General features: G+C 39.7%; 1 non-coding gene across 1 annotated transcript; it reads right to left on the bottom strand.

The window, feature by feature from the left end:
* Positions 1-21,628: 21,628 nt before the first annotated feature.
* On the bottom strand, positions 21,629-21,791 carry LOC145430253 (U1 spliceosomal RNA). The gene has a single exon (XR_013910717.1). It is a non-coding gene; the product is annotated as a U1 spliceosomal RNA (small nuclear RNA).
* Positions 21,792-22,538: the final 747 nt, after the last annotated feature.

Raw genomic sequence — 22,538 nt, forward strand, 5'->3', positions numbered from 1 at the left:
ACTGTAAAAAAGTTATGAGCTGTCTTGCTGCAGAGAAAGTGGAGTCTGTCATCCTTGAAAAGCTCCCAAGATAGGCAGCTGGCAGGGTGAATGATGCTCTGCCTCTGTGGTCAAGTACAGACATAGGCCTTAAGCAACCATGAGCCACTGATAAGTGTGAGAAATTAGTGCACTTAATGCAGCGGTCCCCAACCCCCGGGCCTCGGAAAGGTGCCGGTCCGCGAGAGTTGAGGCTCAGTTGTGAAATGTATGGTTTTCAGGGTTTTTATCGGTATTCAGAGTTATTTTGTTATCGTTTTTATCGTTAACTCGGTGTCCCTGGGTCTTTTCAAGTGTGTCATAAATAAATCTTCTTTTTTTCCGGTACCGGTACTAGTTTTATTTTGTTGTATTTATCCGCGACACCTTAAAGGCCGGTCCATGAAAATATTGTCGGGCATAAACCGGTCCGTGGCGCAAAAAAGGTTGAGGACCACTGACTTAATGCATGTTTCCTAATTATATACGTATGGGCCACTAAAAGGAGAAAATGAGCACGCAATAAAGTGGACTTGTTAGGGAGAGATTGCCATCAGAGTTAAAACACTCCAACTCAATTTTGATGATAGAAACAGCTAAAAAATGAGCGTTTTGTTGACACTGATGACAAAATCCTGATCAGATACAGACAGACACATGCATACAACACACACTACTGCTCAAAAGTTTGTGGTCAGTTTCAAACATTCTTGTTTTAATTTTAAAATTATATTTGCTATAACATAAAATTAGGCAAAGTTTATCAGAAATGTTTTCACAGATGTGTGTTTAATGAATCATTTATGTTAAATCACCCATGATGCATTAGGAAATGTCTACACACTTATACATGGGCCCATTTTTAGTAGCCATCACTGCTGTGTGGACAGATCACATGGTTATAAACCAGGTGAAAATTGACTTCAAACCTTTGAGCTGTAGTGTAGATTGCAATGATAGTGTATAGTTATCTATTACAGAAGAACATATACAAGTCTGAGGACAGGGAGACACTGTAAAAAAGTTATGAGCTGTCTTGCTGCAGAGAAAGTGGAGTCTGTCATCCTTGAAAAGCTCCCAAGATAGGCAGCTGGCAGGTTGAATGATGCTCTGCCTCTGTGGTCAAGTACAGACATAGGCCTTAAGCAACCATGAGCCACTGATAAGTGTGAGAAATTAGTGCACTTAATGCAGCGGTCCCCAACCCCCGGGCCTCGGAAAGGTGCCGGTCCGCGAGAGTTGAGGCTCAGTTGTGAAATGTATGGTTTTCAGGGTTTTTATCGGTATTCAGAGTTATTTTGTTATCGTTTTTATCGTTAACTCGGTGTCCCTGGGTCTTTTCAAGTGTGTCATAAATAAATCTTCTTTTTTTCCGGTACCGGTACTAGTTTTATTTTGTTGTATTTATCCGCGACACCTTAAAGGCCGGTCCATGAAAATATTGTCGGGCATAAACCGGTCCGTGGCGCAAAAAAGGTTGAGGACCACTGACTTAATGCATGTTTCCTAATTATATACGTATGAGCCACTAATAGGAGAAAATGAGCACGCAATAAAGTGGACTTGTTAGGGAGAGATTGCCACCAGAGTTAAAACACTCCAACTCAATTTTGATGATAGAAACAGCTAAAAAATGAGCGTTTTGTTGACACTGATGACAAAATCCTGATCAGATACAGACAGACACATGCATACAACACACACTACTGCTCAAAAGTTTGTGGTCAGTTTCAAACATTCTTGTTTTAATTTTAAAATTATATTTGCTATAACATAAAATTAGGCAAAGTTTATCAGAAATGTTTTCACAGATGTGTGTTTAATGAATCATTTATGTTAAATCACCCATGATGCATTAGGAAATGTCTACACACTTATACATGGGCCCATTTTTAGTAGCCATCACTGCTGTGTGGACAGATCACATGGTTATAAACCAGGTGAAAATTGACTTCAAACCTTTGAGCTGTAGTGTAGATTGCAATGATAGTGTATAGTTATCTATTACAGAAGAATATATAGAAGTCTGAGGACAGGGAGACACTGTAAAAAAGTTATGAGCTGTCTTGCTGCAGAGAAAGTGGAGTCTGTCATCCTTGAAAAGCTCCCAAGATAGGCAGCTGGCAGGTTGAATGATGCTCTGCCTCTGTGGTCAAGTACAGACATAGGCCTTAAGCAACCATGAGCCACTGATAAGTGTGACAGATTAGGAAACATGCATACAGTTCATTAGTTAGACTCCTATGAACCACTAATAGGAGAAAATGAGCACGCAATAAAGTGGACTTGTTAGGGAGAGATTGCCATCAGAGTTAAAACACTCCAACTCAATTTTGATGACAGAAACAGCTAAAAAATGAGCGTTTTGTTGACACTGATGACAAAATCCTGATCAGATACAGACAGACACATGCATACAACACACACTACTGCTCAAAAGTTTGTGGTCAGATTCAAACTGTCGTCTTTTTAATTAATAATTTACATTTACTTTTAACATAATATTACATGAAAATGATCAGAAATGTTTTCACAGATGTGTGTTTAATGAATCATTTATGTTAAATCACCCATGATGCATTAGGAAATGTCTACACACTTATACATGGGCCCATTTTTAGTAACCATCACTCCTGTGTGGACAGATCACATGGTTATAAACAGGTGAAAATTGACTTCAAACCTTTGAGCTGTAGTGTAGATTGCAATGATAGTGTATAGTTATCTATTACAGAAGAATATATAGAAGTCTGAGGACAGGGAGACACTGTAAAAAAGTTATGAGCTGTCTTGCTGCAGAGAAAGTGGAGTCTGTCATCCTTGAAAAGCTCCCAAGATAGGCAGCTGGCAGGTTGAATGATGCTCTGCCTCTGTGGTCAAGTACAGACATAGGCCTTAAGCAACCATGAGCCACTGATAAGTGTGAGAAATTAGTGCACTTAATGCAGCGGTCCCCAACCCCCGGGCCTCGGAAAGGTGCCGGTCCGCGAGAGTTGAGGCTCAGTTGTGAAATCTATGGTTTTCAGGGTTTTTATCGGTTTTCAGCGTTATTTTGTTATCGTTTTTATCGTTAACTCGGTGTCCCTGGGTCTTTTCAAGTGTGTCATAAATAAATCTTCTTTTTTTCCGGTACCGGTACTAGTTTTATTTTGTTGTATTTATCCGCGACACCTTAAAGGCCAGTCCGTGAAAATATTGTCGGGCATAAACCGGTCCGTGGCGCAAAAAAGGTTGAGGACCACTGACTTAATGCATGTTTCCTAATTATATACGTATGAGCAACTAATAGGAGAAAATGAGCACGCAATAAAGTGGACTTGTTAGGGAGAGATTGCCACCAGAGTTACAACACTCCAACTCAATTTTGATGATAGAACCAGCTAAAAAATGAGCGTTTTGTTGACACTGATGACAAAATCCTGATCAGATACAGACAGACACATGCATACAACACACACTACTGCTCAAAAGTTTGTGGTCAGTTTCAAACATTCTTGTTTTAATTTTAAAATTATATTTGCTATAACATAAAATTAGGCAAAGTTTATCAGAAATGTTTTCACAGATGTGTGTTTAATGAATCATTTATGTTAAATCACCCATGATGCATTAGGAAATGTCTACACACTTATACATGGGCCCATTTTTAGTAGCCATCACTGCTGTGTGGACAGATCACATGGTTATAAACCAGGTGAAAACTGACTTCAAACGTTTGAGCTGTAGTGTAAATTGCAATGATAGTGTATAGTTATCTATTACAGAAGAACATATACAAGTCTGAGGACAGGGAGACACTGTAAAAAAGTTATGAGCTGTCTTGCTGCAGAGAAAGTGGAGTCTGTCATCCTTGAAAAGCTCCCAAGATAGGCAGCTGGCAGGTTGAATGATGCTCTGCCTCTGTGGTCAAGTACAGACATAGGCCTTAAGCAACCATGAGCCACTGATAAGTGTGACAGATTTGGAAACATGCATACAGTTCATTAGTTAGACTCCTATGAACCACTAATAGGAGAAAATGAGCACGCAATAAAGTGGACTTGTTAGGGAGAGATTGCCATCAGTGTTAAAACACTCCAACTCAATTTTTGATGATAGAAACAGCTAAAAAATGAGCGTTTTGTTGACACTGATGACAAAATCCTGATCAGATACAGACAGACACATGCATACAACACACACTACTGCTCAAAAGTTTGTGGTCAGATTCAAACTGTCGTCTTTTTAATTAATAATTTACATTTACTTTTAACATAATATTACATGAAAATGATCAGAAATGTTTTCACAGATGTGTGTTAAATGAATCATTTATGTTAAATCACCCATGATGCATTAGGAAATGTCTACACACTTATACATGGGCCCATTTTTAGTAACCATCACTGCTGTGTGGACAGATCACATGGTTATAAACCAGGTGAAAACTGACTTCAAACCTTTGAGCTGTAGTGTAGATTGCAATGATAGTGTATAGTTATCTATTACAGAAGAATATATAGAAGTCTGAGGACAGGGAGACACTGTAAAAAAGTTATGAGCTGTCTTGCTGCAGAGAAAGTGGAGTCTGTCATCCTTGAAAAGCTCCCAAGATAGGCAGCTGGCAGGTTGAATGATGCTCTGCCTCTGTGGTCAAGTACAGACATAGGCCTTAAGCAACCATGAGCCACTGATAAGTGTGAGAAATTAGTGCACTTAATGCAGCGGTCCCCAACCCCCGGGCCTCGGAAAGGTGCCGGTCCGCGAGAGTTGAGGCTCAGTTGTGAAATGTATGGTTTTCAGGGTTTTTATCGGTATTCAGAGTTATTTTGTTATCGTTTTTATCGTTAACTCGGTGTCCCTGGGTCTTTTCAAGTGTGTTATGAATAAATCTTCTTTTTTTCGGTACCGGTACTAGTTTTATTTTGTTGTATTTATCCGCGACACCTTAAAGGCCGGTCCATGAAAATATTGTCGGGCATAAACCGGTCCGTGGCGCAAAAAAGGTTGAGGACTACTGACTTAATGCATGTTTCCTAATTGTATACGTATGAGCCACTAATAGGAGAAAATGAGCACGCAATAAAGTGGACTTGTTAGGGAGAGATTGCCACCAGAGTTAAAACACTCCAACTCAATTTTGATGATAGAAACAGCTAAAAAATGAGCGTTTTGTTGACACTGATGACAAAATCCTGATCAGATACAGACAGACACATGCATACAACACACACTACTGCTCAAAGGTTTGTGGTCAGATTCAAACTGTCGTCTTTTTAATTAATAATTTACATTTACTTTTAACATAATATTACATGAAAATGATCAGAAATGTTTTCACAGATGTGTGTTTAATGAATCATTTATGTTAAATCACCCATGATGCATTAGGAAATGTCTACACACATATACATGGGCCCATTTTTAGTAGCCATCACTGCTGTGTGGACAGATCACATGGTTATAAACCAGGTGAAAACTGACTTCAAACCTTTGAGCTGTAGTGTAGATTGCAATGATAGTGTATAGTTATCTATTACAGAAGAACATATACAAGTCTGAGGACAGGGAGACACTGTAAAAAAGTTATGAGCTGTCTTGCTGCAGAGAAAGTGGAGTCTGTCATCCTTGAAAAGCTCCCAAGATAGGCAGCTGGCAGGTTGAATGATGCTCTGCCTCTGTGGTCAAGTACAGACATAGGCCTTAAGCAACCATGAGCCACTGATAAGTGTGAGAAATTAGTGCACTTAATGCAGCGGTCCCCAACCCCCGGGCCTCGGAAAGGTGCCGGTCCGTGAGTCGTTTGGTACCGGGCCGCGAGAGTTGAGGCTCAGGTGTGAAATGTATGGTTTTCAGGGTTTTTATCGGTATTCAGCGTTATTTTGTTATCGTTTTTATCGTTAACTCGGTGTCCCTGGGTCTGTTCAAGTGTGTCATAAATAAATCTTCTTTTTTTCCGGTACCGGTACTAGTTTTATTTTGTTGTATTTATCCGCGACACCTTAAAGGCCAGTCCGTGAAAATATTGTCGGGCATAAACCGGTCCGTGGCGCAAAAAAGGTTGAGGACCACTGACTTAATGCATGTTTCCTAATTATATACGTATGAGCAACTAATAGGAGAAAATGAGCACGCAATAAAGTGGACTTGTTAGGGAGAGATTGCCACCAGAGTTACAACACTCCAACTCAATTTTGATGATAGAACCAGCTAAAAAATTAGCGTTTTGTTGACACTGATGACAAAATCCTGATCAGATACAGACAGACACATGCATACAACACACACTACTGCTCAAAAGTTTGTGGTCAGTTTCAAACATTCTTGTTTTAATTTTAAAATTATATTTGCTATAACATAAAATTAGGCAAAGTTTATCAGAAATGTTTTCACAGATGTGTGTTTAATGAATCATTTATGTTAAATCACCCATGATGCATTAGGAAATGTCTACACACTTATACATGGGCCCATTTTTAGTAGCCATCACTGCTGTGTGGACAGATCACATGGTTATAAACCAGGTGAAAACTGACTTCAAACGTTTGAGCTGTAGTGTAGATTGCAATGATAGTGTATAGTTATCTATTACAGAAGAACATATACAAGTCTGAGGACAGGGAGACACTGTAAAAAAGTTATGAGCTGTCTTGCTGCAGAGAAAGTGGAGTCTGTCATCCTTGAAAAGCTCCCAAGATAGGCAGCTGGCAGGTTGAATGATGCTCTGCCTCTGTGGTCAAGTACAGACATAGGCCTTAAGCAACCATGAGCCACTGATAAGTGTGACAGATTAGGAAACATGCATACAGTTCATTAGTTAGACTCCTATGAACCACTAATAGGAGAAAATGAGCACGCAATAAAGTGGACTTGTTAGGGAGAGATTGCCATCAGTGTTAAAACACTCCAACTCAATTTTTGATGATAGAAACAGCTAAAAAATGAGCGTTTTGTTGACACTGATGACAAAATCCTGATCAGATACAGACAGACACATGCATACAACACACACTACTGCTCAAAAGTTTGTGGTCAGATTCAAACTGTCGTCTTTTTAATTAATAATTTACATTTACTTTTAACATAATATTACATGAAAATGATCAGAAATGTTTTCACAGATGTGTGTTAAATGAATCATTTATGTTAAATCACCCATGATGCATTAGGAAATGTCTACACACTTATACATGGGCCCATTTTTAGTAACCATCACTGCTGTGTGGACAGATCACATGGTTATAAACCAGGTGAAAACTGACTTCAAACGTTTGAGCTGTAGTGTAGATTGCAATGATAGTGTATAGTTATCTATTACAGAAGAATATATAGAAGTCTGAGGACAGGGAGACACTGTAAAAAAGTTATGAGCTGTCTTGCTGCAGAGAAAGTGGAGTCTGTCATCCTTGAAAAGCTCCCAAGATAGGCAGCTGGCAGGTTGAATGATGCTCTGCCTCTGTGGTCAAGTACAGACATAGGCCTTAAGCAACCATGAGCCACTGATAAGTGTGAGAAATTAGTGCACTTAATGCAGCGGTCCCCAACCCCCGGGCCTCGGATCGGTGCCGGTCCGTGAGTCGTTTGGTGCCGGGCCGCGAGAGTTGAGGCTCAGGTGTGAAATGTATGGTTTTCAGGGTTTTTATCGGTATTCAGAGTTATTTTGTTATCGTTTTTATCGTTAACTCGGTGTCCCTGGGTCTTTTCAAGTGTGTTATGAACAAATCTTCTTTTTTTTGGTACCGGTACTAGTTTTATTTTGTTGTATTTATCCACGACACCTTAAAGGCCTTTCCGTGAAAATATTTTTGGGCATAAACCGGTCCGTGGCGCAAAAAAGGTTGAGGACTACTGACTTAATGCATGTTTCCTAATTATATACGTATGAGCCACTAATAGGAGAAAATGAGCACGCAATAAAGTGGACTTGTTAGGGAGAGATTGCCACCAGAGTTAAAACACTCCAACTCAATTTTGATGACAGAAACAGCTAAAAAATGAGCGTTTTGTTGAAACTGATGACAAAATCCTGATCAGATACAGACAGACACATGCATACAACACACACTACTGCTCAAAAGTTTGTGGTCAGATTCAAACATTCTTGTCTTAATTTTAAAATTATATTTGCTATAACATAAAATTAGGCAAAGTTTATCAGAAATGTTTTCACAGATGTGTGTTTAATGAATCATTTATGTTAAATCACCCATGATGCATTAGGAAATGTCTACACACTTATACATGGGCCCATTTTTAGTAGCCATCACTCCTGTGTGGACAGATCACATGGTTATAAACCAGGTGAAAACTGACTTCAAACGTTTGAGCTGTAGTGTAGATTGCAATGATAGTGTATAGTTATCTATTACAGAAGAATATATAGAATTCTGAGGACAGGGAGACACTGTAAAAAAGTTATGAGCTGTCTTGCTGCAGAGAAAGTGGAGTCTGTCATCCTTGAAAAGCTCCCAAGATAGGCAGCTGGCAGGTTGAATGATGCTCTGCCTCTGTGGTCAAGTACAGACATAGGCCTTAAGCAACCATGAGCCACTGATAAGTGTGAGAAATTAGTGCACTTAATGCAGCGGTCCCCAACCCCCGGGCCTCGGACCGGTGCCGGTCCATGAGTCGTTTGGTACAGGGCCGCGAGAGTTGAGGCTCAGGTGTGAAATGTATGGTTTTCAGGGTTTTTATCGGTATTCAGCATTATTTTGTTATCGTTTTTATCGTTAACTCGGTGTCCCTGGGTCTTTTCAAGTGTGTTATAAATAAATCTTCTTTTTTTCCGGTACCGGTACTAGTTTTATTTTGTTGTATTTATCCGCGACACCTTAAAGGCCCGTCAGTGAAAATATTGTTGGGCATAAACCGGTCCGTGGCACAAAAAAGGTTGAGGACTACTGACTTAATGCATGTTTCCTAATTATATACGTATGAGCCACTAATAGGAGAAAATGAGCACGCAATAAAGTGGACTTGTTAGGGAGAGATTGCCATCAGAGTTAAAACACTCCAACTCAATTTTGATGATAGAAACAGCTAAAAAATGAGCGTCTTGTTGAAACTGATGACAAAATCCTGATCAGATACAGACAGACACATCCATACAACACACACTACTGCTCAAAAGTTTGTGGTCAGTTTCAAACAGTTGTCTTTTAATTAATAATTTACATTTACTTTTAACATAATATTACATGAAAATGATCAGAAATGTTTTCACAGATGTTTGTTTAATTAATCATTGAAGTTAAATCACCCATGATGCATTAGGAAATGTCAACACACTTATACGTGCGCCAAATTTTAGAAACAATCACTCCTGTGTGGACAGATCACATGGTTATAAACCAGGTGAAAATTGACTTCAAACCTTTGAGCTGTAGTGTAGATTGCAATGATAGTGTATAGTTATGTATTACAGAAGAATATATAGAAGTCTGAGGACAGGGAGACACTGTAAAAAAGTTATGAGCTGTCTTGCTGCAGAGAAAGTGGAGTCTGTCATCCTTGAAAAGCTCCCAAGATAGGCAGCTGGCAGGTTGAATGATGCTCTGCCTCTGTGGTCAAGTACAGACATAGGCCTTAAGCAACCATGAGCCACTGATAAGCGTGACACTACTGCTCAAAGGTTTGTGGTCAGATTGAAACAGTCATCTTTTAATTAATAATTTACATTTAATAATATTACATGAAATTTATCAGTAATGTTTACACAGATGTGTGTTTAATGAATCATTTATGTTAAATCACCCATGATGTATTAGGAAATATCTACACACTTATACATGGGCCCATTTGTAGTAACGATCACTGCTGTATGGACTGATCACATGGTTATATACCTGCAACACATCTGACAAGTGCAAACAGAAAATGGAGTGATCCATCACAAACTTCAACAATTTGCTCTTTTTAATCCACACAATGATTTTGGTTTGTGCTGATATCTTTGGAAAAAGATTTCTTCACTGACAAGTTGGGATCTAACATCACAAACTGACATCTGGTGATACGATGTACCAAATAAAAATGGGCCTCAGTAGATGTCATGGTTCCCTTGCTCTCTTTTGCTGGCCTGCTTCTTTCTCTCTCCTCTTTCGGTGTATGCCTGTGTTGTTGTCCGTGTGCTTGTCTTTTTTAGGGGATGCTCCTCCATCTTCCCGTCCCTCAGTCACTTGTCAGCTGATTACTCGCCTGTTCCTCGCGAGGTCTTCATGCTGGCTTCTAAACAACCAGATCATTGCAGTACCAAGGTAACGTATTATGCCACAGTCATGTCACATTTTCCATCAGTTCTTGCCTTTGAATAGAATAGAATAGAATAGAATAGAATAGAATAGAATAGAATAGAATAGAATTCAACTTTATTGTCATTGCACATGCACAGGTACAGGGCAACGAAATGCAGTTTGCATCCATCCAGAAGTGCTTTAGTGATATAGATATATTACAATATATATTAGCAATAATATAGATATGTGAGTATATTACAGAAATGGGTCTATTATGGTATGTTATAATGTACACGGTATGAAGTAGGTTGTGAATATTCTATAACTATAAGTATGTACAGGCTGTAGTGAGTACACGCTATGTACAGGATATGAACAGGATATAAATATGAAAAACTATACAGAATATGAAATAAATAACTTTACAGAATCTGGGATATACAGCTATACAGAAATGGGAACTATGCAAGTTGTAAACAGTTGTAGGATTAAAAATTATCGAATGTACAGAATGATTATTTACACAGAGCTATACAGTAGTGCAGTTAAGATAAGTGAGGGTGTAGATAGTTTCTACAGAGGCTGTATAAAGTGCTAGTGGTTGTGAGTGGTGGTTCAGTCCATGTTATTATTGTGTTTGAGGGTACAGTTGTCCATTGTGGGTGTGTGTATGTTCAGTCCATGAGTTTAACGTGGGTCAGATGTCAGGAGGCAGAGTTCAGGAGTCTGACAGCTGTGGGGAAGAAGCTGTTCCGGTACCTGGTGGTCTTAGTCCGGAGGCTCCTGTGGCGCCTCCCAGAGGGCAGGAGGGTGAAGAGTCCATGTGATGGGTGACTGGGGTCTTTGATGATTTTCCCAGCCCTTTTCAGACACCGCTTCCTGTAGATGTCTTTTATGGCAGGAAGTGGTGCTCCGGCGATGCGCTGGGCAGTTTTCACGACCCTCTGCAACGCCTTCCGGTCCGAGGCAGAGCAGTTCCCGTACCAGACTGTTATACAGTTGGTCAGGATGCTCTCGATGGTGCAGCGATAGAAGTTCACCAGGATGTCTGAGGACAGGTGGTTCTTCCTCAGAGTCCTCAAGAAGAAGAGGCGCTGGTGAGCCTTCTTGACCAGCTTGGAGCAGTTGGTCGTCCAGGTGAGATCCTCGGAGATGTGGACTCCCAGGAACTTGAAGCTGCTCACACGCTCCACAGCCGTCCCCTTAATGTGGATGGGTGGATGTGGGTCAGCATTCCTCCTGTAGTCCACGATGAGCTCCTTGGTCTTCTCGGTGTTAAGCAGCAGGTTGTTTCTGTCGCACCACTCAGCCAGACGATCCACCTCCTCCCTGTAGGCGGCCTCATCGTTGTCACTGATGAGGCCAATCACCGTGGTGTCATCTGCAAACTTAATGATGGTGTTGGAACCATCAGCAGGTCTGCAGTCGTGGGTGAAGAGGGAGTAGAGGAAAGGGCTCATCACACAGCCTTGTGGTACACCGGTGTTCATTGTGATGGTAGATGAGCAGCGGTTATCCAGCCGGACATGTTGGGGGCGGTTGGTCAGGAAGTCCAGTAACCATTTGCAGATGAGGGAACTGATACCCAGGTCTGTCAGTTTCCTGATGAGTTGTGAGGGGTGGATTGTATTGAATGCTGAACTGAAGTCTATAAACAGCATTCTGGCGTAGGTGTTGTTGTTGTCCAGGTGTGAGAGGACAGAGTGCATTGCGATGGAGACTGCATCCTCTGTGCTCCTGTTCCGGCGGTATGCGAATTGGTGGGGGTCCAGGGTGGGGGGGAGACAGGATTTGAAGTGTGCTAGGACCAGTCGCTCTAAGCACTTAGTGATGATGGGGGTGAGTGCTACTGGGCGGTAATCATTGAGGCAAGATGGGTTGCTCACTCTTTGTTTCTGTGCAGACGTTTCAGTGTTACGGATCTCCATGACCTTCTGTGACAGTGTCTGAGTGTGCCTCCAGACAACCTTCCCTACCTCTGCCCCGTCTCCTGGAGCCCACAGTGTTTATCCTGTATTGATAACTATCTGCAAATATACCTGTAAGACTTTACCACAGTGTCTCATCATCATTCTGTTGTTTTCATAACAGTACACTGTAGAAATAATGGACTGTCTAATAGGTATTGAGGTCATAGTGAATGTAGTTTATTAGTGTGTGTCGTAGTATGATTTTGTTGTTTATAGGATTTAAGATTAGAAAATAGAAAATAGTCCTGGGATGGGAACAAAGAACTGGGGTGCAGGGAAGTGGGGCAATTAACCCCAAACACAGGACAGTAGCAAGATTTACTGAGGGTGAGTGGCAGACAATTGCCAATGTACATTACCTTAAAAGGAGATGGGGGTCAGGGTGTCAGCACCCCAGGCCACTTTACCAGTGTTTTTCCATTGTGGGGGATTTACTGTAGAAATTGGAGACCAGAGACTATAACTGTAGCTGTTGTGTGAAACTCTTCAGATCAGCCTTTAGAGTAGGACTGCACAGGATGCAGTGTGCTGATCTCCAGATGCATCTGTAAGGAAAATGGGTAATAAAAGGATTGTGTGAAATTTGGAAACATCTCTGCGTGATCTCTACCGAGACAAAAAGAATTGGAGAGTCTCAACAACACTAAGTAGATATTCCACTAAATCTCATTTGTGATTTATGATAAATGTTACCGTTAATTATTTATATTTCTTTACGCTTCTGATTAATTTAGTAAAACTTCTAAACGATTTTTACTGTTGTCAGAAAATAAGACATTTCTAATTCTCTACAGACTTTTGAGCTGTAGTATAGATTGCAATAATAGTGTATGGTTATTGTTTATAGCAGATGAAATAGCAGTATCAGGACAGATACGAGAGAAACGCTCTCGTATTTTAACATTAAACTCATAACTTTCCTTTTTGATGGTTTGCGTTTGGCCTCTCAGGGCCACTGCAGTACAGCCCCCCCCCCCCCCCCCCCCCCCATTTTTTTATTTATTTAACCCAACAACATAGTTGGTTAAATTATACAAAAAAAAAAAATCATATGTGCCCATAAAAGAGGTCAAAATAACAGAACTCTACTCAAAGTTAGCAACAACCAATACTGATACCTCAAACAAACTGACCTCACTAAAGAAGACAACGGGGGAAACTTAAATAGTGGCTGATCAGCCCACAAAAATCACAAAAAGGGGTAAAACACACAAAAACCTAACTGAGACCAAAACCAGTTATTTATTATCCTGTAAATTAAACCTTATATTTAAAGAAAGACCAATGTGGATGCAGTGTTGTGTGTAAGCCTCTACACTGATATTACCACTGTGTGGCTGTAACTGCAGCCATCACACCGCCTGACCACGTTAAGGTGGTAATCTCTCAGGGGGAAAACAGAAAAACAAAACAACAAAAAAGAAAAGAAAATAATGCTCATCAGATTCTAACAATTCAAAACATGACATTTACCTTAACTGGATGACCTATATAATAAATATATTCGAACCCAACAATAGTACTTCACACTATTGCCAATATTAACAAAACCAAAAAGGGTAAGCCAAGTTATTTAAAAAAAAGACAATTCACAAAGTCTTGAAAAATAGAAATAAAGAATAAAAATCCTCAATCCACTCTATAACAACAGTCTCCTGCTTCCCTGCAGATCAACACGTTCTCACTCCTAACTCGTCATATGTGCGACGCCCATACAGCATGTATCACTTCTCAGTTATTTATTGCACTTCTTGCTCGTCAGTGAGGCACTTTTAGTGCTTTATCTATGTTTGTGTGGGGACTTGTTATAAATCAGTCTTCAACCTTTAATCTCTCTCTGAAAATGACTGGGATTAAATGCAGTATAATAAACTTTCCTGAACGTGTGTCTTGTCATGATCTCCAGTGCTGCCATTTCATAGGATCTCCTGTCCAGGGCTTCTCAGACGTTGGTTGTTTTTATAACTCCTCTCACCTTCTGCTCTTGTGTCTGCTGTGATAAGCCTTTTATACTCACCCATTTTATTTCCATTTCTGTTTCTCACTATTTTTCTTAACAAGATTAAACCAGAATCAAGGTATGACTCAAGTATGTGAGGAAATTCTACACTAATTGGTACCTGCGGTCTTTCTTCTGTTGCATACCACACCCCAAAGAATGGACACACATAATGCAGACACATTTTCAGTGACCCAAATAACATTCAAACACGCTCCGTATCATAACCTCCTTTTTGTTTGTGTTTATTTTAAGCAGTTGATTTAACATAAGGATTAAAATAGAAAGAACAATCCTTGAAATAACACATGTGTGTGAAATACATAATAAAAAACATAAAATAAATAAAATAAATAACTATGTCAAACCTCCTGAGATCCAGCCTCACAATCACTTGTTCTATGATGACTAAAGGAAGTTTATTTACTTCATAGACCCAGTGACGCCCATTCAGTTTCATTATCCAGGAAATAACAGCTGATGCTCACTTCTGTTTAAGACACAGTCCAATCTTAGGTTCCTCATCCTGAGTGGAACAATGGGTCTATAGAATAGAATAGAATAGAATAGAATAGAATAGAATGCCTTTATTGTCACTATACAGTTGTACAGAGCATCTCATACTCAGTGTAAACATGCTGGGGGGGGGGGGGGGGTACAGTTCTGCAGCGCATATGGACAGTATTAACATGAGGAAAAACATATATATATATATATATATATAAAATGTACAATATACAAGACGTAAGTAATATGTAATAAATAGTGTTATGTATATACAGTTGAGTATTGCACATGGAATTGGTATAAATAGTGTTATGTATATACAGTGTGAGTACAGCTGCCTTTTTCAGATCATCTCTACATTATATGAGTTGATGATTCTAGCATTACAGATAATGTCTTAATTATTCCAGACTGAGCTGTGGTGAGATCTTTTATTTTCTTTCTTGTGTTTCAGTGACAGCCTTAGCCATCACAGCCGGGCAGGTAACAAACCTATTTGCTTATTTATTTATTTTTGTCTCTAAAACTCATAAATACATATCAATACATGTATTCATTGTGAAGCATCCTGATGATCAGTAACCAAGTGTTTCTTCCTGAAACAATTACATGTAACTGTGCTGCAGTGAGGATAATACGATGTAGTATTAGGGCAAAGTTAAGAAAGGTATTATCGATCATTTTGAGAATAAAGTCAAAATGTGGAGATTACAGCTGTCTCAAGGCAAGCTGCCATGGTTGCTACTGTATATCATCTGAGTTGGTGAAACCGTACTTCAGAATTGGTTTTAGCAAGAAGGAAACATGAGCTAAAATAACCAGAACACAACTTTAAAATGCTTTTCACCAGGAGTTTTAGCTCATGAGCTAAAACTCCCTGGTTTTAGCTCATAAACGCAGTGTGGTGATAAGTATTAGGTTGTACCAAAAAAGGGCTGGTAATAATAATAATGGATTGCATTTATATAGCGCTTTTCAAGACCCTCAAAGCGCTTTACAATTCCACTATTCATTCACTCTCACATTCACACACTAGTGGAGGCAAGCTACAGTTGTAGCCACAGCTGCCCTGAGGCAGGCCGACAGAAGCGAGGCTGCCATATCACGCCATCGGGCCCTCTGGCCTCTACTAGTAGGCGGTAGGTGAAGTGTCTTGCCCAAGGACACAACGACCAAGACTGTCCGAGCCGTGGCTTGAACCGGCAACCTTCCAATTACAAGACAAACTGCCAACTCTTGAGCCACGATCTAATGGACAGATGCAAGGTTATCGATGGTTACATCCTCGTGTAATAAAGAAGTTGAATGTTGTATCACACAATGGCTGATCAATTTGTTTCACTAACTCATCTAAATAAGGAATTTTGTAGCAGAAACAGTAATTATAGCAGTTTGTTGTGGGACAGTAATGTCCATATCAACAACTTTTTTCTTGTGGCTCTAAAACTCCATCGTAGCGTAGAGCCTCCCCGTCTTCTCTGTAGCTCAGTTACTTGATCTAAATCCTTGATCAGCTGTGTGCTGAGCTATGGCCCAGTTAGATGTTAATGTGTGTTCTTATGTTGTGTTATAGTGACAGCTGTGTGTACTGCTGCAGGAGCAAGTAAGCAGTTTATTTATCTTTAACTAATTTGAATCAAAGCCCGATCCATGTCTGATACATGTCTTGTCTTCCTGCAGTAGGTTCTGTAGTCACTGCTCCTGCTCTTCTGGGAGCTGCAGGTTTCAACTCAGCTGGAATAGCTGCAGGCTCCTGCGCTGCAGGCATGATGTCGTCTGCTGCAGCTTCTAATGGAGGAGAAGTGACAGCCGGAGGTGTGGTGGCTGTTTTGCAGTCAGCAGGTAAATATATAATTAGATGTTTTATTAGGATTTTAACTTACAACAACATGCAAAAAGAAGAAGTTCATGGCTTTGGGCCTTGGATTCCAGGCCGGAGTTGTGTCCTCAGCCTGTAGTCTGACTTGGACGAAGAAAACTAAATCTTGTGGACCCCATTGCAGTGTGAGTGTGGTGGTTTCTTACTGGTCAATAGTAGACCTTACTACAGTCTTGTACGGGAGTCATTTTGAACCGTACGTAACATTTGACGTTTGTCGACAGGATTTTTATTCAGCATACAAAACCACCTGCCTTAGACTGATCAATATGGCTGATGAACTATCTGAAACCGTTAATATGGTGTGTGTGAATATCAAATAAAGTCTTATGAATCAAATTATGTCAGTCCTTCATGACATGTATCACTTGTTTTTTTTTGGAGTGTTTTTTTTCTGTTTTTTAATTTTGTTATCCACATGAAAAATTCCAAAACTGCAGATTTTAGACACTTTAGACCTAAAATGTATATTCATTAGGGGAAAAAAACATTCATTTGTGATAGTAAACGTAAAACAACCTGAAAGACTCCATGTGACAGTCAGAACATTGAGCTTAACAAGTAAGGTCCAGTTATTTGTTTTAACAAACATTTCAAGCACATCCTCTAGTCTATTTGTAGGATTGTTGGCTGTCCACTCAAGAAGTTCAGAATACAAAAAGCAGAATAAGAGATTTTTGACTACCCGACTTCTGTCTGTATTAAGAGTGGCCTTTGGTGTCATATTTCAGCTGCTGCACATGTCAATTGATTTTGTAACACCAAGACTTTAATATTTGAGACTGCTATTAAGCAGGTCAAAAATGAAATTTCATGCTCATCTGAGGCTACATATATACAAACCCGATTTACTTCACACCACATCATTTTTCATATGTAGGAAAAGGTAAGTTCATCAGATGAAACTTAAAGGATCTTTGGCTCACGTCTTCATCTGGATCAGCGGTCCCCAACCCCCGGTCCGTGAGTCCTTTGGTACCGGGCCACGAGAGTTGAGGCTCAGGTGTGAAATGTCAAGTCAATGAAAGTAGAAAAATGTTTTAATATATATAAATTTTATAGTATTTTGTAAACGTAAACAGGGGTGGCCATTTTTGGCCACGAACAAGCTGAGAGGGAGTTTTTTTGTTTTTCTGTTACTGCACCAAAAAAAACAAAGATACATAAAACTCATTGATACTTTTACTTATTGCTATGCATCTAACCTCCATCATGGTTAGAAAATAATTCAGTTTGCATGTTTTATTTGGAAAAAAATTGGGGTTTTGTGATTTTTTCCATTTATGAGTTCCTAGGATTATGTGATCTAACTGGTATTTAAAGGGTTAGAATTCTGAATTTGAATGAAATTTTGATTTTCATGAACAGCACTGATGCTAATCTAAAAACTCAAGTAAAAAAAAGTGGAAATTTTTCTTAATATATATGAATTTTATAGCATTTTGTAGTTGTAAACAAGGGGTGGCCATTTTTGGCCACGAACAAGCTGAGAGGGAGTTTTCATGTTTTTGCTCTCTCTGCACAAAAATAACAATGCATTATAATCAATGTTGATGTGAATCAATTACATGACCCATACTCTACTATTAATAATACAAGAAATTTCAGTAGCAACTCAATTATATAAAATTGCAAGATTTGAGGTTGTCTTCCAGCTAGTCGCAGTGGACAAACAAACTGGTGTTTAAAGGGTTAAAAATGTAAAAAGTAATAATTATTTTATATTTATGAAAAGAACTGAAGTTACTTAAAAGCTTTATGCAGATAAAATGGCAAAATAAACATGAAAATAACAGACCTAATCTGTTGGTGGCCACGAACAAGCTGAAAGGGTAGTGATTTTGAACAAAGGCAAGGCAAGGCAAATTTATTTGTATAGCACAATTCAACAACAAGGTGATTCAAAGTGCTTTAGAGAGACATTAGAAACAAAAACAAATAAAAAGTATGATTTAAAATTGATTAAAACAAGCAAACAAACTAACTAACTAAACACACACATTTCACACCTGTTCGCGCGATCTGAACCCTTATCGTAAGGGGAGCTACCAGTCCTTCTGTGGACGAGCTACTTTCTATTTTAAATTCCCTGAATTTAAAATACTCTCTAGACCCAGTCTAGACCCAGCTGGGGAGCTACCCAGAGCTCTAACCCACTTAACAAACAAACAAACAAACAAACAAACAAACAAACAAACAAACAAACAAACAAACAAAGCAGTATGTAAAATCAAAACAGATAAAATCAGAACAGTAGATAAAATCAGTAGTTAATGTAAGTTTTGAAATTTAAGCTTAAAAGTGTGGATTTGGTGCTTTATTCAAATGCAGCTGAGAATAGATGAGTCTTCAACCTGGATTTAAATAAACTGAGTGTTTCAGCTGATCTGAGGCTTTCTGGGAGTTTGTTCCAGATATAAGGAGCATAAAAGCTGAATGCAGCTTCTCCGTGTCTGGTTCTGACTCTGGGAACTGATAAAAGACCAGATCCAGATGACCTGAGGGATCTGGAAGGTTCATACTGGGTCAGGAGGTCATTGATGTATTTTGGTCCTAAACCATTCAGAGCTTTATAGGCCAGCATCAGAACTTTAAAGTCTATCCTCTGACGGACAGGCAGCCAGTGTAAAGACCTCAGAGCTGGACTGATGTGGTCCACTTTTTTGGTCTTAGTGAGGACTCGAGCAGCAGAGTTCTGAATGAGCTGTAGTTGTCTGACTGATTTTTTAGGTAGACCTGTAAAGATGCTGTTACAGTAATCAAGCCTACTAAAGATGAATGCATGGACTAGTTTTTCCAGGTCCTGTTGAGACATCAGATCTTTTATCCTTGATATATTCTTGAGGTGATAGTAAGCTGACTTTGTTATTGTCTTAATGTGTTTTTCTAAGTTTAGGTCTGCATCCATCACTACACCCAAATTTCTCGCCTGGTTTGTGGTTTTTAGATGTATAGATTGAAGTTCTCTGGTGACCTGTAATCGTTTTTCTTTGGCGCCAAAGACTATTACCTCAGTTTTGTTTTTGTTTAGTTGGAGAAAATTGTGGCACAACCAGTCATTAATTTCCTCAATGCATTTACCAAGAGCCTGTACAGGGCCTCGGTCTCCTGGTGACATTGTGATATATATTTGTGTGTCATCTGCATAGCTGTGATAGTTTATTTTGTTGTTCTTTATAATCTGTGCCAGTGGGAGCATGTAGATGTTAAACAGAGGGGGTCCCAAGATGGAACCTTGGGGAACTCCACATGTGATACTTGTCTGCTCAGATGTGAAGTTACCTATTGATACAAAGTATTTCCTGTTTTCTAAGTATGTTTTGAACCAGTTTAGTACAGTTCCTGAAAGACCTGTCCAGTTCTCCAGTCGTTTGAGTAATATGTTGTGGTCAACTGTATCAAATGCTGCACTGAGATCCAGTAAAACTAAGACTGGCATTTTTCCACTGTCTGTGTTCAGACATATGTCATTAAACACTTTTGTCAGAGCGGTTTCAGTGCTGTGGTTCTGTCTAAAACCTGACTGGAAGGCATCGTAGCAATTATTCTGTTTTAAGAAGTAATTGAGCTGTTGAGAAACTGCTTTTTCAATGATCTTACTTAAAAATGGGAGATTTGAGATCGGCCTGTAGTTTTTCATTTGTGTCTTGTCAAGATTGTCCTTTTTCAGTATAGGTTTGATTACAGCAGTTTTTAGTGGTTCTGGAAACACACCTGACATTAAGGAAAAGTCGACGATCTGTAACAGGTCTGACTCTAAAGTCTTTGAGACCTTTTTGAAAAAACTTGTTGGCAGGACATCTAAACAGCAAGAGGAGGAGTTCAGTTGACCTAAGATGTCCTCCAGGTCTTTGCTGTTAATCGGGTGAAACTCTTTGATGGTGTTTAAACAGTTTTTCAGTGGACACAGTACATATCCTGGATCTGCTGTTGATGTACCAACTGCTTGTCTAATCTTTTGGATTTTGTCTGTGAAGAATTTGGCAAAGTCATTGCAGGCCATGGTCGAATGAAGTTCAGCTGCCACTGGCACAGGAGGGTTTGTTAGCCTGTCAACTGTAGAAAATAAGACCCGAGCATTATGGCTGTTTTTAGTGATGATGTCAGAGAAGTAGGACTTTCTTGCACTCCTCAGTTGTAAATTATAATTGTGAAGTTTCTCTTTATAGATGTCATAGTGAACCTGGAGGTTTGTTTTTCTCCATCTGCGCTCAGCTTTCCTACACTCTCTTTTTTCATTTTTCACTAGTGTGGAGTTTCTCCATGGAGACTTTTTCCTTCCAGAGATAACCTTCACCTTAATGGGGGCAATAGTATCCATTACATTTAACATGTTAGCATTGAAGCTATTGACGAGCTCATTGACTGACCCTCTGGACAGGTCAGGTGTTAATGGGAAGACCTGGTTAAAAATTGCACTACTGTGTTCAGTTATACACCGTTTTGTGATCACTGCTGTTGATATATTTGTGTGGGCTGAGATTTTACTTTCAAAGAAAACACAGTAATGATCAGATAAGCCCACATCAGACACAGCAATGTTTGAAATGCTCAGGCTTGGAGATCAGTAGGTCAAGAGTGTGTCCTCTATTATGTGTGGCCTCTGTTACATGCTGAGTCAGCCCAAAGTTGCCCAGAGTGTTACTCAGGTCTTTAGTCCCTTTGTCCTGAGGGTTGTCCACATGGATGTTAAAATCCCCAACAATAATTACACAGTCGAAATCAACACAGATCACAGACAGCAGTTCACTGAGGTCATTAATGAATCATTTCAATGTAAGCAGCTGTCTCCTGGAAGTTTTCAGTCTTTTGAATATGTGGCTTTACAGCTGAAGGCCCCATCCAAAGTTGTGTTTGTTAATGTTTACAGGCCTCCCAAATGCTGCACAGACTTTTTTAAATAAGACAGCATCCCCTCCTCCTCTCCTGCTTACCCTGGCCTCACTGATAAAACTGTAGTTAGGAAGCCAGAAGATTGCATGACGTCGTCATTGAAAATAAGCGCAAACATTCCCACTCATTTTTCTTTCAACATATGAGGGGGGGAGAGCGCGAACGCAGTCCCCACTACCAGAAATTATGTAGTCGAGATTCCCACATTTGGGGAATTCGCAGGCTGTCAGCAAAGCCAGAGTGCAATGGCTGAGCCTCGGCCTGAGAGAACCACCTTCGTGATCATGGTATCTCTCTTACCAGGTAAGTATGAATTCCTTAGCTCACGCATGGGGCAGTCTTTCACACACAAACCCTGCACACTCACGGTGCTCACAATCTCAAAATCAACACAAACACAGCCTGTAGGAAGCTGGGACTACACACTATTTATATATACACATGAAGCAGTTTCCAACAGAGCCCCATAAGGTTATTTAGCTTTACAAATACCGGGAGAATTTCCCATCATGCATTGCTGTATCTGCGCAACAAGAGCTAGCTGAAAGATAACTTTTTTTCATCCATTTAACCTCCTTAAATCCACCAACAAACCACCAGAAGTTCAGCTAACTCAAAGGTAAAGCACGCTGCTAAACGAGTTTGTCTGATACTCGGGAAAAAGAGGATAAACGCAAAAGTTTTCTAGTTGAAGCACAGTCACTTCCGGTCTTTTCGTTAACTGCTGCTAGGCAACCAACAGTTTCCCGCTACGGTCTCGGAGTATGAACAGTGTTGCTCACGAAAACACGTCTGTGAACATGTCCGTGTGCAACAAACAACCAGAAAACAATCCAAATAAAAACACTAAAAATTTACTCATTAACAACGACTGAATTCACTCAGAGCAACTTTTTGCTTTGGCGGGAGTTTATTACCTGCTAAAGATGGCAGGAAGTCTCAAATCACGCGGGTCCGGCGCACATACACGTCTGGATGGTACAGCATAACCAGGTTAAGACATCTCTAAAAATATATATTTTTGAGTGTTTTTCAGTGTTTTTAATTATTTGTTTTAA

The sequence above is a fragment of the Astatotilapia calliptera genome, chromosome 7, assembly GCF_964374335.1.
Source record: "Astatotilapia calliptera chromosome 7, fAstCal68.1, whole genome shotgun sequence".
In the NCBI taxonomy this organism is placed as follows: Eukaryota; Metazoa; Chordata; class Actinopteri; order Cichliformes; family Cichlidae; genus Astatotilapia; species Astatotilapia calliptera.